We start from the raw sequence: 18,022 nt of genomic DNA on the forward strand, positions 1-18,022 counted from the left end.
ATAAATTGTATGGCTATACAGGGAGGGTAATAACAAGGCAACAAGTGACAAGACAATTACAAGTGGTGTGCTAGACATCAGAAAAATCATCTAAATATTTTTCCGAGTCTAATAACTAGCAAGAAAATCAGCCTTTAAACGTGCTTTAAATCCTTAGAGCTATAGGTGGAGGATTTCCTTGGCCCAGGGTTCTGCAGCCCCCTGCTATGCAGTGTAGATTTGTTTTCTGGGGGTCAGTGTTCTAATCCTCCTGACAACTACACCCCCCCATTGTATCTTTTTGTCCACTAGGGGGCCATGCTAGACTGAGCACAGCTGAGGGCTGGAGAAGGAGAAGGAATATGCCAGCGCTGGCTCTGTGCACTCTAATAGACCCGAGTAGCAGGCACAGCACCGGGCGCACAGTGTTCTAGAGGCAGTCTGAGCTCACCAAGCCGGCAATACAGGCACAGCCAAAGGCTGCCAGAGGAGCTGGACTGTCCCCAGCAGAGGACAGGGACTGGAGCCTCCTTATTCTGCAGGATTGTGCTGAACAAGCTGAATATTCTTCTATATCACAATCAGCGACTCTTCCCATCCCGGAGAAGACCTTCCAGCCGGGTGAGTTCTCTACTTCTTCTCCATCTGCATGTCTTTCAGCACCTTGGACAGCGCACAGCGCGATCAGCACCCTGGACAGTGCTCGCTCCTATTACCGGCACAGTCCCCAATTACCGCATGTACATTACAAGGCAACGTGCGGTCCAGGGATATCCTCCTATTCCTCCGAAGCCTAGACGTCTTATAAAGAGATGCCTTGCACTTTAAAAATGCATTTTAAACTTATAGAAGGGGGACTGTGCTGTGCTAGCATTGCTGCAAGGTGGCTGGTTCAGAGAGCATTGAAAGCAATATTAAATGCAAAATCAAAAATGTAATAAGTTGCAATTTACCAGTTCTTAGATGAGATGGCTGCATTCGTTTCCTTTTTTTCCCCCTTTATTTGTACTTGGTGATCCAGCCTGTAAGTCAATTATTTTGCAACTTCCTTTAACAGACTAAAAGTGGCAGTTAGAGAGGGTTGAGACAAACCATTAACCACTGACAGGGGTGCTTATCATGGTGAGCTATTATTCATTTATGTGAAACTGTTATTGAAAAAGGAAAAAACAAAACAAGTTGCTGTAACTGCATAATAAGAATTAGTCAGGGCTTGTTCACACTTAGCGAAATCAGTTAGGGCTTGTTCACACTTAGCTACATTTTTAATGCTTAACAAACACTCCTATAGCGTTAGTATGGATGTTAGACTCGCGTTAATGAGCTTTAGTATTTACAGGAAATAAACTAATCTTAACACCCTGCAACTGCACCACAAGTGCCTGCCAGAGCATTTACAAAGCGTTACCATAGACTTGAAAGATTGAGAAAGGCTTCAAATGCCTCCTGACTCGACATGGGGCTTCAATTTTGAAGTGACGCAACACCAATGCCCTGTACACACGATAGGATTTTCGGACAAAAAATGTTGGATGTGAGCTTGTTGTTGGAAAGCCTGACCGTGTGTATGCTCAATCGAACATTTGTTATCGCAATTTCCGCCAACAAATGTTTGAGAGCAGGTTCTCAAATTTTTTCTCGGAAATTCCAAGCGTGTGTACACAATTCCGACGCACAAAAGTCCACGCATGCTCGGATTCAAGCAGAAGAGCCGCACTGGCTATTGAACTTCATTTTTCTCGGCTCGTCGTACGTGTTGTACGTCACCACGTTCTTGAAGTTCAGAATTTCCGACAACATTTGTTTGAGCCAACGTCCTTCGGAAAAAAAAATCCACGGTTTTGTTGTCGGAAAATCCTATGGTGTGTACAGGGCATAACACTTCATGTTTTGATAGTGTGAACAGCACTGTGTGCTGTCCATTGTATCATTTACATAGGGGTTTGAGGGGCATTTTTAATGCCTCTCAAACACCTGCTTTTAATGCCAGTGTGAACTTAGCCTTATGCTTAATATGTTAGTAAGGTCCATCTGAAAGGGCATCTGCTAGTGCATCTAACACTACCCTCTGCCCATGCTGCTGTCTAAAGGTGTCTTTATTGCATCTCCATCCAAAGTGAATTCATTTATGTGAAACTTTTATCGAAAAGGAAAAAACTGTTTCTGTAACTGCTTATAGAGTGTTAGGCTGGAGTATGACTTTAATTTGTTAGTCAAGTCCATCCAAGGCTAGGTTCACATTTATGCAACCTGAGGATAAGAAGCCCATTTATTTCAATAGGCTGCCCTATAAGTAGAAACGCAGGGAAAGAAATCCCTGACTCTTTTTTTTTAAATTGCTCTGCACTGAATTGCATCACCATGTGACTTGGCATGCAAAAATGATCCACGTTTGCTGATGTATGGGGGTGCCGTTAAGAAATAATGGCACCCTGCGTGTCTACCAAACAGCAGCACATTTTGCTTGTGGGTCTGGAACGCATGGTAGCATTCCTAACTCTCCCAGGTTTTAACCTAGCCTAAAACCAGTAAGTAAATTATTTTTCAACTTCATTTAACTGACCAAAAGTGGCAGTTAAATGGTTGAGACAAACCATTTACCACTGACAGGGATGCTCACAATGGTCAGCTTTTATTCATTTATGTAAAACTTTAGAAAAAAAGGAAAAAAATGGTTTCTGTAACTGCTGACTTTAATCTGTTAGTCAAGTCCATCCAAGGCTAGGTTCACACTTGTGCAACCTGTGGGTAAGAAGCCCATTCATTTCAATAGGTACCCTATATGAAGAAATTCAGGGAAAGAAGTCCCTGACTCTTTTTTTTTTTTAAATGTGCCGCACTGTGTTGCATAGTACCGCAGCACCATGCAGCATGGCAGGCAAAAAATGATCCACGTTGCTGATGGATGCAGGTGCCATTAAGAAATAATGGCATCCTTTGTGTCCCGTATCTATTAAACAGCAGCACGTTTTGCTTCTGGGTCAGGAATGCATGCGGCTTTGTTAGCGCTTCCAACTGGCACAAGTTTGAACCTAGCTTAAATCTGAGGGTTTCTCAACTAGGGTTCCTCCAGAGGTTGCTAGGGGTTCCTTGAGCAATAACAATTTCTGCCTCTCAGATAAGGTCCCACTGACACCATTCATCTTCTGAGCTAATTGTAAGGGGGTAATTCTTTCCGATGACCACAAGTGTAAGGAACATTCTTCCCACTGCTTATGTGTAGGAAACGCTTGCGACTTTGGTAGCATTCCCAACCAACACAAGTTTTACCACAGCCCGAAACTGCTAGTGCAGGGTTTCTCAACTAAGGTTCCTCCAGAGGTTGCTAAGGGTTCCTTAAGCAAAGAACAATTTCTGCCTCTCAGATAAGGTCCCCACTGACACCATTGATCTTTTTATCTATCTGTAAGGGGGTAATTCTTTCCAATGACCACAAGTGTAAAGAACATTCTTACCACTGACCATCACACTAATGTATCGTGAGTTGTAGATATAGTCATTTTTCGCAGGGGTTCTCTAAGACCAGAAAGTTATTGCAAGGGTTCCTTTGTGTTGAAAAGATTGAGAAAGGCTTCTGCTAGTGCCTACAACACTACCCTCACCCTAAATTTACAATGCTGCTGTCCAAAGGTGTCTCCTTAACTCCCCAATCCAGAGGCAAGACACCCTAAGTCAGGAAGTATTTTACTGGCCAGATCACCTTAAAAAAGAGAAAACGATTGCAGCCACCACATTTAAGGATTGGTAAACTGCATTAAAATACATTTTTGATTTGGGGTTTAATACCACTTTAATCTGTCTACCTGGCTGTTACACCTATAATAGGCTGAAGAAAAATGGAATTGTGCTAACTCTAGCTGGCTGTTATTCTTTTGATTGATCGAGCTTATGAGTCTGTCCCCTATGGTATCAGTGGAAGGGTTGTACATTTCTTCTAACCAATGAAGGATTTCTGAAAGTTTGGTAATTATCCACCAGCCTCTTTTTTTGCCTCTGTAACTCCAAACATTAATACAAGCAAATGCTCTGTGCTTAAGTTTCTGTCTGTTTTCCGGCTATATGAGGGGAGGAAAAATAGAAAGCAATTTAATACAGAGATAGCTTGCAGCAGCAGTTGAAGCAGTGTTTAATATTGATCCAGGCTTCTGCAAAATGCTATTCTGATAGAGAGGATGAAAAGCCTGCTCTTCACAGTGTGCCTTTTTCATATTTATATATTTTCATAGTGAGTTGCCTTAGTCCCTTACTCAGTGGATGAAATGATTTCTGGAGCACCATTGAGTTCCTTCAGCAAATCACTCCAAAGTCCCTCTCCAGCTTCTTGTACTAACGCAGAATAACTTAATCACGGCAAAGTTCAGCCTTTCTGGTCTAGCATTAATAAACACACACACGCGCCATGAGCATAGATCATCAGGTCAGGTGCTAGACTCTCATCTGTAATATGAGGAGAAGATAAGCTTGGGGACCAGTAAATAGAGCCATGGTTCATTTTTGGACAAATCTAAACACATTTGGGTCTAATACCTTTTGCTGTAGGCTATTTTATTGACTTATAATTTAAATGAATTGGTGTGTCTTTACTTTATTTTGCTGTTATCTGGAAAACTTTCCATAAGAACACAACTGAAAACTGCTAATGTTCAAAAAGACTTATGCCGCGTACACACGGTCAGACTTTCAGACGGGAAATGTTGTATGTGAGCTTGTTGTCGGAAAGTCTGACCGTGTGTATGCTCCATCGAACATTTGCTGTCGGACTTTTCGCCAACAAATGTTTGAGAGCAGGTTCTCAAATTTTCCGCCAACAAAACTTTGTTGTCGGAAAGTCCAATCGTGTGTACGGTCGCACAAAAGTTCACGTATGCTCGTAATCAAGCAGAAGGAGCCACACTGGCTATTGAACTTCCTTTTTCTCGGCTCGTCACCGCGTTCTCACGTTCGGAATTGTTGGCCAACATTTGTGTGACCGTGTGTATGCAAGACAAGTTTGAGCCAACATCCTTCGAACAAAAATCCACGGTTTTGTTGGCGGAAAGTCCGATGTGTGTACACAGCATTAGCTGTGTTGTTTATTGCAACCTTTCTCAGCCAGGGTTCCATGGAACCCTAGGGTTCCTCCAGAGGTTGCTAGGGGTTCTTTCAACAATGAGCAACTTGAACAAAAATGTAACCACTGAGAAAAATAATCTTTTTAGTTATCTGTAAGGGGGATTCTTCCCAATGACCGAGAATGTATAGAGTATTCTTCCTACCAACCATCACACTAATGTACCATGAGCTGTAGATATAGCACTTATTTACAAGGGATCCCTGAGCACGGGACGTTATTTCAATGGTTCCTGTGTGTTAAAAAGGTTGAGAAAGGCTGATTTCATGTTTTTAGCCATTTCAAGCTGATGTAGTCTCACCAGAAGCTGCCTACATTTTTCAATGGAATTACTTTGCAGGAGTCAGCTGTGAAAGAAGATGTTTCTTACTAGAACAGGCTTATCTTATTTGTCATCAGTTCCTATATACAGAGAAGCTCCAGTATGTAAAATAAATAAATAAATAAATAAAAATCAGCAGTTACACATAGCACTGATTCTTAATATAAGGACACTTACCTGTCCAGGGATCCCGTGATGTCGGCACCCTCAGCAGATATGTCAATCGGCTTTGGGTGCAGGCGCTGGCATTCACAGCCGATTTCCTACTGCACATGTGCGAGTCTGAATGGTCCCGCTGTCTTCTGGGGGGGGGAGGGGGTTGAGGAGGGTCGATCGGCTGTCTTATCCAGTAGTGGGTACCTGTCAAATCCAGGTACCTGCTCCCCCCCAAAAAAAAGTGCAAAATTTGGCAGTGGAGGGTGGGAAGGGTGCAAACAAGAGGACCAATTGGTAGTTATTGCTTATTTTGCAATTGAGATTTACAGGCAAACTGTAGGTCCTTTTTCTTTTATACCCAATATGTTTAATGACACTTATGACTGTAATGCACTATGAACACCTGCATGCACATTGTGTACACTGTACATTATTGTAATAGACTTAGCACTGCACACAAATCCTCAATACATTGCATCAGGTGTTATTACACCTAAGCTTCCAGACATAGCGCAACGTAAATCGTAACGTAAAAAAAATATCCCTACAGCTTCAGTCACATCACTCCCCTATAATGAAGTATGTATCAGAGATTGCAGTGAAATCAATGAAAGAACTTCACTCAATGGAGGAGGAGGAAGGAAGTGAGGAAGTGGTGTGTCCCCATTGGATCATCTGTACTGCGGTTCTACCTGATAACCTGAAGTTGTTAATCATTGTAAGTTCAGAGACAGGACAAGGACAGGGCATCCCTGCAGTTAAGATTTCTTGAGAATCCAGCTGCCTTCACAACATGGGATATTACAGGTAAGAGATGTGGCAAAAGCTGTTTTTTGTTTTTGTTTTTGTTTTTTTTAAGCTAAACTTCAGTTTTTAAAGGTAATATAAAATGTATAAGATAACTTTCTACAACTGGAAACACTTTTCTATTTAAACTTTCACAGAGAAACAGTGTTTAGGATCTTAGCAGAAAGCCACACATTTCTGCTAGTTAAAAGAGAAGTATGGGGTTTTGTTTTTTTAAGAATCATACTTACCTAGGTGGATGCAGCATCGGTCTGGTGCTGCTTCTGCCCATTGCCGGCTCTAACACTGAGAGCCAAGCGCTCAAACACAGCCGATCGCTCGGTTCTCAGGGCTCCCTGAGCAGAGAGCCGGTGACTGTCAGTCACCGGCTCTCTGCTCTGCCCCCCCACCTGCGCTTACTGGAGAGGGAGCGAGAGAGGCCGGCTCAGGCTCTCAACAACCCGCTGAGAGGCTGAGCCCGGTGCTGGTCCAGGCATGTGGGCGGATCCCAACTTCATTGTCGCAATCTTGCCCGAGCCTTGACCAGCTCTGTGATGTTAGCAGACAGAGGACTTCAGCCCGCTTTGCCTGTACTTCTCCTTTAATGAGATCATATAAAATTTGGAATGGCATAGAATCAATCTGTGTTCACGTGCATGGCATGAATTATATACATAGCAAAATCCTCCTCATTTTACACCAGATCTAAGTGAAGCATCTGGTTTTGGTCTTGAACGGAACTGTAATCTAGAAATGATAGGACTATATAAAATAGTAAGAAAGTATAAGTTATAACTGCTATAAGAAAGATGCAGCAACACACGGAAACCAGAATGAATCCTAAACTGATCTGACTACAATAAACTAAAACCTGTTTGGTTGCCATGGGTTACCGCACACAGCGACCATATCTTATTCCGCTATATTAAATATATGCCATATTGGGCATTACTCAGATAGTTAAACATAACAGAAGTAATACTCTCCCCTATAAATATTATTGGAACTAAGCAAATATTTCTTATGTGTTTTCATGCTTGGCATAACAGAATAATGTTCTTCTCAGCCATCATTTAGACTTCATGCCACCACTGGATGGGATCATCAAGTAACATATATTATTTCTAGTATAAACTGGTTTAAAGAAGGGGCGGGGGGTGTAGTCAGTAGCAGCTGAATGCTCATTTCGGATATAAATATTTAGCAGCAGTAATGGGAAGCGTGTCGCAGTAGCATATATTATACCCTGTCCCCTTGGAACTTATAGTTTACATAAGTAGCAATTTAGCAAACTCTGGAATTATAGATCTGTTCCAGCAACTGGGGGCATCTACAGCTACCATGTAAGATATTAAACCATAAAATGCCACTTGTCAGTCTTGAAACCTTCCACTTAATCTATAAAAATTGATATAATGGATCAATTAATCTAAAAAATGAATCACGAGATATGAAATGCTTAACCTTTTGTAAGCTGATGAGCTGTAATTTAACATAAAAGTGGTGGACATTTATTTAAACTTTAGAAGTATAGTGCTGAACTTCTCTTTAAAGTCATCATATCATATATATAATATATATATATATATCATATCATATATACATCATATCATATATAGAAAGGTTTGTTATCACAAATACTGACTGCTTGCATTCTAAACATTCCATCCTGGTGCATAGTGCACAGAACATTAGTACTATTAGTAACCTCTCATAAAGCTTTATGGCTGCCGGCAACAGGGCTGAATGGTCCACCTGGCAGCAGAGCTCAATGGTGCCAAAGTCTCATTCACCACAGCTAAACATGCAGGCTTTAAAGTGATATTAAAGGCAGATTTTTGATTTTAAATACTAAACATGTCATACTTACCTGCTCTGTGCAGTGGTTTTGCACATCGCAGCCCCTATCCTCCTCTTCTCGGGTCCCCCGGCGGTGCTCCTGGCCCTTCCGTCTTTCCGAGTGCCCCCATAGCAAGCAGCTTGCTATGGGGGCACCTGAGCAGGATCGCTCCCGAGCCACTGCTGTGTGTCCATTTACATACAGAACATGGCTCTGCCCCACCCCTGCTCTCTCCTCATTGGCTCACTGGCTATGATTGACTATAATTGCTGTCTCAGCCAATGAGGAGGAAGTGAACCCGGGAGAGCCGCTGCTCTTGTGCACATCGCTGGATTGGGGTGGGGCTCTGGTAAGTATTAGGGGGGCTGCTGAACACAGAATGCATCAAGGTAAAAAAAACCTTCAACCTTTACAACCAATTTAATCAGCCGAAATTAGAAGCTGAGTGCATTTCTGGCAGATTCTGGCAAAACAGGTATTACATAGTTACATAGTTGGTGAGGTTGAAAAAAGACACAAGTCCATCAAGTCCAACCTATGTGTGATTATGTGTCAGTATTACATTGTATATCCCTGTATGTTGCGGTCATTCAGGTGATTATCTAATAGTTTCTTGAAGCTATCAATGCTCCCCGCTGAGACCACTGCCTGTGGAAGGGAATTCCACATCCTTGCCACTCTTACAGTAAAGAACCCTCTACATAGTTTAAGGTTAAACCTCATTTCTTCTAATTTTAATGAGTGGCCACGAGTCTTGTTAAACTCTCTTCTTTAAAAAAAAAAAAAAAAAAAATTGCACTTGCAGGGCCTTTCAAGGGATAACACATGGGGAAATGTGCTGTATGTGTGTTTTTTTCCCTGCTATATTATTATGCCCCGTACACACGATCGGATATTCCTACAACAAATGTTCGATAGGAGCTTGTTGTCGGAAATTCCGACCGTGTGTAGGCTGCTTTGGACATTTTTTGTCGGAATTTCCGACAACAAAATTTGAGAGCTGGTTCTCAAATTTTCCGACAACAAAATCCGTTGTCGGAAATTCCGAGCGTGTGTACACAATTCTGACGCACAAAATTCCACGCATGCTCGTAATCAAGCAGAAGAGCCGCATTGGCTATTGAACTTCATTTTTCTTGGCTCGTCGTATGTGTTGTACGTCACCGCGTTCTTGACGTTTGGAATTTCTGACAATTTTGTGACCGTGTGTATGCAAGACAAGTTTGAACCAACATCCATCGGAAATAAATCCAGGATTTTGTTGTTGGAATGTCCGATCGTGTGTACGCGGCATTACTGTTGTTGTTCAGTATATGAATATATATATATATATATATATATATATTCATATACTGAACAATAACAGTATGGCAGGGGGAAAAAAACACACATGCAGCACATTTCCCCATCTGTTATCCCTTTAAAGGCCCTGCAAGTGCAAAAAAAAGTACAAAAAAATACCTGTTCTGCCAGAAATGCACTCCGCTCCTATTTTCCTTTTGTGGGCTGACAACACACCGCATTCTTAAGAAATAAAGGATGTCAGATTTGCAGGCATAAAATACAGTATCTCACATTTTTTGAAATGTTTTATTATATCTTTTCATGTGACAACACTGAAGAAATGACACTTTACTACAATGTAAAGTAGTGAGTGTAAAAACTTGTATAACATTGTAAATTTGTTGTTCCCTCAAAATAACTCAACACACAGCCATTGTCTAAACCGCTGGTAACAAAAGTGAGTACACCCCTAAGTGAAAATGTCCAAATTGGGTCCAATTAGATATTTACCCTCTCCGGTGTCCTTAGACTCGTTAGTGTTACAAGGTCTCAGGTGTGAATGGGGAGCAGGTGTGTTAAATTTGGTGTTATCACTCTCACTCTCTCATACTGGTCACTGGAAGTTCAACATGGAACTCTCTGAGGATCTGAAAAAAATAATTGTTGCTCTACATAAAGATGGCTTAGGCTATAAAAAGATTGCCAAGACCCTGAAACTGAGCAGCAGCGCTGTGGCCAAGACCATACAGCGGTTTAACAGGACAGGTGCCACTCAGAACAGGCCTCGCCATGGTCGAACCAAAGATGTTGAGTGCACGTGCTCAGCTTCATATCCAGTGGTTGTCTTTGGAAAATAGATGTATGAATGTTGCCAGCATTCCTGCAGAGGTTGAAGGGGTCAGCCTGTCAGTGCTCAGACCATATGCTGCACACTGCATCAAATTGGTCTGCATTGTTGTTGTCCCAGAAGGAAGCCTCCTCTAAAGATGATGCACAAGAAATCCCGCTGAAAGTTTGCTGAAGACAAGCAGACTAAGGACATGGATTGCTGGAACCATGTCCTGTGGTCTGATGAGACCAAGATAAACTTATTTAGTTCAAATGGTGTCAATCGTGTATGGCGGCAACCAGTTGAGGAGTACAAAGACAAGTGTGTCTTGCCTACAGTCAAGCATGGTGGTGGGAGTGTCATGGTCTGGGGCTGCATGAGTGCTGCCGTCCCTGGGGAGCTACAGATCATTGAGGGAACCATGAATGCCAATATGTACTGTGACATACTGAAGCAGAGCATGATCCCCTCCCTTCAGAGAGTGGGCTGCAGGGCAGTATTCTAACATGATAACAACCCCAAACACACCTTCAAAACGACCACTGCCTTGCTGAAGAAGCTGAGGGTAAAGTTGATGGACTGGCCAAGCATGTCTCCAGACCTAAACCCTATTGAGCATCTGTGGGGAATCCTCAAACGGAAGGTGGAGGAGCGCAAGGTCTCTAACATCCTCCAGCTCCGTGATGTCGTCATGGAGGAGTAGAAGAGGACTCCAGTGGCAACCTGTGAAGCTCTGGTGAACGCCATGCCCAAGAGGGTTAAGGCAGTGCTGGAAAATAATGGTGGCCACACAAAACACTTTGGGCCCAGTTTGGACATTTTCACTTAGGGGTGTACTTACTTTTGTTGCCAGCAGTTTAGACATTAATGGCTGTGTGTTGAGTTATTTTCAGGGAACAGCAAATTTACACTGTTATACAAGCTGTACACTCACTACTTTACATTGTAGCAAAGTGTAATTTCTTCAGTGTTGTCACATGAAAAGATATAATAAAATATTTACAAAAATGTGAGGGGTCTATTCACTTTTGTGAGATAGTGTATGCCTAGTGTAAATTACCTTGTGTTTTCCCATGACCAAGGTGTCAGAGGTGGGGTGCATAGCTACTCATAGAAGTGAATGGCTCTACACCCCTGTACTCGTGTGAGTGCCAGTGTTTCTGTGCATCGGCATTTACCTGCACATGCGCGTACATTGTATTTCTTGAATGCAAAATGTGCACGATCGGAAATAGGGTTGCCACCTCATCCTTAAACCCGAACATGTATTAATTACACAGGTTCTGTGGCTAATTAAGGTGGTGATTAAACTCACTTGGTGCCTTATCTGCAATAAATTAGCCTCAGAACCTGTGTAATTAATATGTGTTCGGGTTTAAAGCAGTGAGGTGCATAGGCGTGTGCCAGGTGTGCCCGGGCACACCCTAATCACTGCATGCAGTGCCAATTCTCTCAAATGCCTGGGCTTCCCCCATGTTGTGCCCCCCTTCCCCGCAGTTCTGCTGGCTTCCTTCCTCTCCTCTCCCCCCGGCTTCTGCGGGGGATGTTTCAGAATGGAGAGTGGTGGGAAGGGGCTGGTAAATATGTAATTTACCAGCTCCTTCCTTTTGTAAATGAACACACTCACTGTGTTCATTCATAACTGAAGCACAGTAAACTGTATTTACTATGCTTCAGTTAGTGAATGAACAGGAAGCCGCTCAGCACAGAGCACTTCCTATTCATTCACTGTCCCGTGCAGCTGAGGCTGCAGAGAAAGACGTGTGTGTTTGAGCTTTGGGCTGCACACCCTAATGAAATAAGCTGCGCACACCTATGGTGAGATGGCAACCCTAATCAGATAATACATCATACAAGCATGCGTGGTTAAGCATGCACAGAAGCATTTGCACTCATGTAAGTACAGGGGCATATATCCATTCACTTCTATGGCCAGCTATATACCCCACAGGTGTGGGAAAATGCCTGGAATTTTACATTAGGCATATTCATAGGCGTGCGCACAGGGTGTGCCAGGTGTGCCTGGGCACACCCTAATCATGCTGTGCTGCACAGATTCCCCCTGCTGTTTGGCTGCAGAAGAAGGGACTGGGGAATTTCTGTCTTAAAAGTGAGATATCAGGGGTCTGTTTAGACCTCTGATATCAAACCAAAGCCCCCCCAATGGAGCTCTTAAAAAATTGTATAATAATAATATATTATTAAATAAAATTGTAAAAAATACAAAAATTGTAAAAAAATTTATGATAAAAAATAACATAAAAATAATATAAATAAAAAATATACATAATAAAAAAAATGAAATGAATATTTTTTTATAAAAATAATAAAAAAAGAAAAAAAATATATATATATTTATATATACACATACATACACACGTGTATTTGAGCTTTGGGTGCACACCCTAATGCCATGGTCTGTGCACGGCTATGGGCATATTTTATGCCTGCAGACAGCCATATGCATGAGGTCTAAAGCTGGCCATACACTATACAATTTTCTGATTCAATTTCCTTTAGATTTACCTTCAACTATGTAGTGCAAGGGCCTGTCTGATTGCATACAAATTGAAAGGGTTTAGGTTTGACCTCATATTATATGGTTTTGGTAAATCTAAAGGAAAGTTGAACAGGAAAATTGTATAGTGTATGGCCAGCTTTAGACTCCTTGAGATAACACAGGAAGTATGCACAGGACAGTTCTGAATTTCTGACGTGAGAAACAGATTTTTTTTTTGCACTTATAGAACCCGTAAAATAAAATACTTTTATGAGTTTTGTTTTTTTAGCAGACAAGCAGAAGGAAGCAAACAAGAGAAGGTCATTGTTAAGGTTTATACACACTTTAATCCTACAGAGTTATCAGAATACAATATTTTTACAACAATGGTTCTTTAATGAAAGTATTTACTGTAGGCAATGACTGCTTGGGCTGCATGGTGCCTTATTAAAGGTGAATTGTGCACCTCTCCTGAGCCTCTAATTCAAGAGTATCTCACTTGACTATAATGGGATCACAGCTAGTACCACACAAAGCAACTACGTCTTCACAGCAGCATGCATTAGTATGGCTCCGGTCCTGGTAAAACCAACATGCACTCACGTACTGCAAAGCAGATCATTATTTTGAGGCTGTAGGGAGTGGGGTTATTGTTACATCACAAACTGCTACAGACCTACAAACTCAACTGAACCTTCGGAATACATATATGGAATTTTTTTTTAGTTTCCTGAAGGATTGGTAATTCTGTGCAATCTTTGTTGTGATTGGGGCTCCTTTGCCAGACAGAGCAGCCTACCTCGGAAAATGCTAGTTGCCGGTCTGCTAGTCTATCTGGCTACAATATTTTCAATAGGGTTGATTCACCTCCCTGGCGGTATGATTATGTCAGATTTTTGATGCTCAAAGCGATACAATGTTTAAATCTGTCCAAACAAGAGTCTAATAGACATCCCGGGTGACATCACTGTTTTCTAGCTGGTCTAAAACCACTTTTGATGTAAAGGGACATTTTTTGGTTGCTATGGACAATCTCCAGTTTCCAGGCAGAAAGAACAGTATTTATAATATAAAACTGCATGCAGGGCACTGGACAAAGCATTAGGGACAAAAGGGATGTGAAATAATTTGATACAGTAATGTAATTTGTAAGATTACAGTGTACTGTATGTGTTCTGTGTTTTTCACTTTTTGAATTTGGCGCCGTGCTCCATCCCTGTGCGTCGCGATGCTCGCAGGGAATGGAGCCCGACACTGTGATAGATCGACCGTAGACACGGCTCGCACACACAGCGTGGAGACATCGCAGGATCCTGGGGACAAGGTAAGTAACTTTGCCTGGATCCTGCAATGCGATCCGGAGTGTGGCTCAGGGTTACCGCTTTTGGTACTCAAAATTCACCCCGAGTCTCACTCGGGAATACCACCAGGGAGGTAAAGGCTAGGTTTCCACTATTGCGGCCCCAAAGTCACGCGATTTACAGTGCGACTTTGCAATGCTATTTTTGATGCAATGTCATGCGACTGGTGAGAACCACGGGAGAACAAGTTGCACCGAAGTCGGAACAAAGTGGTACAAAAACCTTTTTTTGAGTCACTGCAACTTGAGTCGCACCAATTAGAACAGGGATCATTGAAATACATGGATTATGACTTGTTATGCGACTTCACATGTGTCAAGTCGCACAACAACTCGCAGTAGTGGAAACAGAGCCTTACTAAAGAATAGTGAGTCTGTTCATTTTCCAAGGGAAGTTGAATTTTGCATGGGAATTTTCCCCAGAGCTTAGGGAATGTGGTGAAATTTCACTTTGCACATGCAACAAAAATAAGGGAAACAGCATTTCTGCTTGCACATGATTGGATAATTGAAGTCAGCAGAGCTTCAGCTTATTCCCTAAGAAACATCCTTTGCAAAGTGCAACTTTCCTTGCTAAAGTTGTATACACACTATACCATTTGCTCTAGATTTTTTCCTTCACAAAACCATATAATATGAGGTCAAACCTTAAGAGTTCCAATTTGTATGCAATCAGGCAGGCCCTTGCACTACATGGTTTTGGTAAATCTAAAGGAAATCAGACAAACAAAAAAAAAAGTTGTATACTGTAGTGTGTATGGGGTCTAAGTGGATAATCTATTTGCCTTTGATAAATCAACCTCAATGACCCAGAACAAGTATACAAATTTGGAAAATCATTAAAAAAAGTCCTCCTCTGCACACTTGTTCCAGGTCAATGATGCAAAAGGCCTGAATTACTAAACCATATGTGTGTATTCTGTCACGTCAATGTGTCAGTGGAGAAGTTTGAACAACCCATCTGTTAAGCATACTTATGCCAATGTCACTAACAATGTAGTTTGCTGTGGGGTGCGTACTACTATTCAAACATATGCCAGCTAAGTGGTGGCATACCTATATTAAAGATTGGATTTTCGGTAATATTTTAGTGGTTTTGTATTTGCCATCTGTTAGCTGTTTTGCATTTACAGTACTTAAAGTTAAAATGCTATAGCTCATGCCGTATATGGGAAACAATAGTACACATTCAGAAGTACAGGCTTTAACCAAGGTACACAATATGATGTGTTACTGCTTGTCATCGGAGGTTTCAATTACAAATACCCATCCGTAGGCTGCCTTATGTGCTCCGGTAGCATGGTGCAATAGTCTTTTAGACTTGGTATATTGTTTTTCACATGCCCGTTTCATCTTAGTGGGCAATTCTGGAGTTTGCTTTGCAAAAAATATGTAAGCAATAGAAGTATCTATATTTCAGCAAAAATGTCCCATTACTCTCTAAGCAAATGCCAAATTGTAGTAGAACTATGGCTTCCCATTAAAAAAAAAACTTTTAGTGTAACCTTAAGCCGCGTACACACGATCGGACTTTCCGACGGGAAATGTGTGAAGTCAGGCTGTTGGCGGTAAATCCAACTGTGTGTACACAATTGGACAATTGTTGTCGAACTTGTTGGATGGCAGGTTTTCAAATTTTCTACGGACAAATGTTTGTTGTTGGACTGTCCGATCGTGTGTACACAAGTCCGTCGGACAAAAGTCCAAAATACAAACACGTATGCTCGAAAGCAGAAGCGGTCGGTCTTGTAAACTAGCGTTCTTAATGGAGAATTAACATTCGTGATGTGGCAAATTATGAAATCTCGAAATGCAGCGCACAATTCTCTTCTTCTTTAATGTGATAATAATGAAGCTGCTTTGCTGGTGATACTGATGGAGTTATTGCAAACACATTTTCAAAGGCTTTTTTTTTCTAGTGATATCAGGAATAAAATTATTATGCTTTTTTTTTGGCAATTTACCACAACACCATTATCCTGTAGTTTTTAAGATCAAAGATACAACTATGTTGGTGTCCCTTATCAATTTTACATTGTATTTTTTTAAATGTAACTGCCTACTCCCAAAATGTCATTTGAAGTAAAACACATAGCCAAGTATTATTCTACACAATTTTTTTTATTGTGCATTAAAAAAAGAAAACAAAAAAAAAAAAAATAGACTTGCTATCTGCCAATAGAACGTAACCAAAAAGTGCATTCTATGCATCCAAAAATATAGAAAATATACCAAATCAAAACATTATTCAACCAAAAAAAAATGTCAGAGCAATAACTCCAAGGCCAATAATAAATACCACGTTATCTCCTCCGATTCCGCAACATGTCTAGTTGACGAATGGCCATTCAGAAATGAACTGAAAAGCACGAAATGAAAAGCGCGAATCAACACTCACCAAACTTCTACTAACACAAAATTAGTAGAAGGAGCCCAAAGGGTGTCGCTAAAGAGCTGAAAAACAACATAGTACATCACTATGTTCGTATTTGTTGGCCAACAATTGTGTGGCCGTGTGTATGCAAGACAAGTTTGGGCCAACGCCCTTCGGACAAAATTCCACGTTTTGTTGGCGAACAATACGATCGTGTGTACGAGGCTTTGCTGCACTGCTTCTGAATTCAGAATAGAGTTGCCACTCTCATGTAGGCTTTGCCTATTTGCACTACCGTGGTGTAAGAAGATGTTGCAGGGGGTGTGGCTATCGACATTGTCACTGCTGACTCACAAGCCTGTAGTTTGTCAATCTGTACCTGGTCACACCTAGACCTGATCACTACTTTCTGCTGCTGCCTCTGTTGCTGAAACCTTTCCACTGTGAACTGAAGTGTCTGGGAGGAGGAGTGTGTGAGATATACACTCACTGGCCATTTTATTACGTACACCTTTTTGGTAATGGCTTGGACCCCTTTTATCTTCAGAACTGCCTTAATTCTTCATAGCATAGATTCAACAAGGTATTGGAAGCATTCCTCAGAAATGTTGGTCCATATTGAAATGATAGCATCACGCAGTTGCTGCAGATTTGTTGGCTGCACATCAATGATATGAATCTCCCGTTCTACCACATCCCAAAGGTGCTCTATTGGATTGAGATCTGGTGACTGTGGAGGCCATTGGAGTACAGGGACCTCATTGTCATGTTCAAGAAACCAGTGGTGATATGATTTGATCTTTGTGACATGGTGCATTATCCTGCTGGAAGGAGCCATCAGAAGATGGGTACACTGTAGTCATAAAGGGATGGACATGGTCAGTAACAATACTCAGGTATGCTGTGGTGTTTAAACAATGCTCCATTGGTACTAAAGGGCCCAAAGTGTGCCAAGAAAATATCCCCCCCCACACCATTACACCACCAGCCTGAACCATTGATACAAGCAGGATGGATCCATGCTTTCATGTTGTTTACCATCTGAATGTCGCAGTTGAAATTGAGACTAGTCAGACCAAGCAATGTTTTTCCAATATTCTATTTTCCAGATTTGGTAAACCTGTGTGAATTGTAGCCTCAGTTTCCTGTTCTTAGCTGATAGAAGTGGCACCTGGTGTGGTTTTCTGTTGCTGTAGCCCATCTGCTTCAAGGTTCGATGTGTTGTGCATTCAGAGATGGTATTCTGCATACCTTGGATCTAGCGAGTGGTTATTCAAGTTCTGTTGCCTTTCTATCATCTCAAACCAGTCTGCCCATTCTCCTCTGACATCTGACATCAACAAGGCATTTTCGTTCACACAACTGCCGCTCCAATGCACTGGATATTTTCTTATTTTTGGATCATTCTCTGTAAACTCTAGAGATGGTTGTGTGTGAAAATCCCAGTAGGTCAGCAGCTTTTGAAAAACTCAGACCAGCCTG

At 41.6% G+C, this 18,022-nt stretch overlaps 1 protein-coding gene across 3 annotated transcripts in view; it reads left to right on the forward strand.

Annotated features, from left to right (window-relative positions):
* Positions 1-292: 292 nt before the first annotated feature.
* TNR (tenascin R) overlaps positions 293-18,022 on the forward strand; it is a 932,265-nt gene continuing 914,535 nt past the window's right edge. For all 3 annotated transcript variants that reach the window (XM_073593414.1, XM_073593413.1, XM_073593415.1), the window contains exon 1: positions 293-600. The gene's annotated coding sequence lies outside the window, so the exon portion shown is untranslated. The remainder of the gene's footprint in view (positions 601-18,022) is intronic.

This window comes from Aquarana catesbeiana, linkage group LG07, assembly GCF_042186555.1.
Source record: "Aquarana catesbeiana isolate 2022-GZ linkage group LG07, ASM4218655v1, whole genome shotgun sequence".
Lineage (NCBI taxonomy): Eukaryota > Metazoa > Chordata > Amphibia > Anura > Ranidae > Aquarana > Aquarana catesbeiana.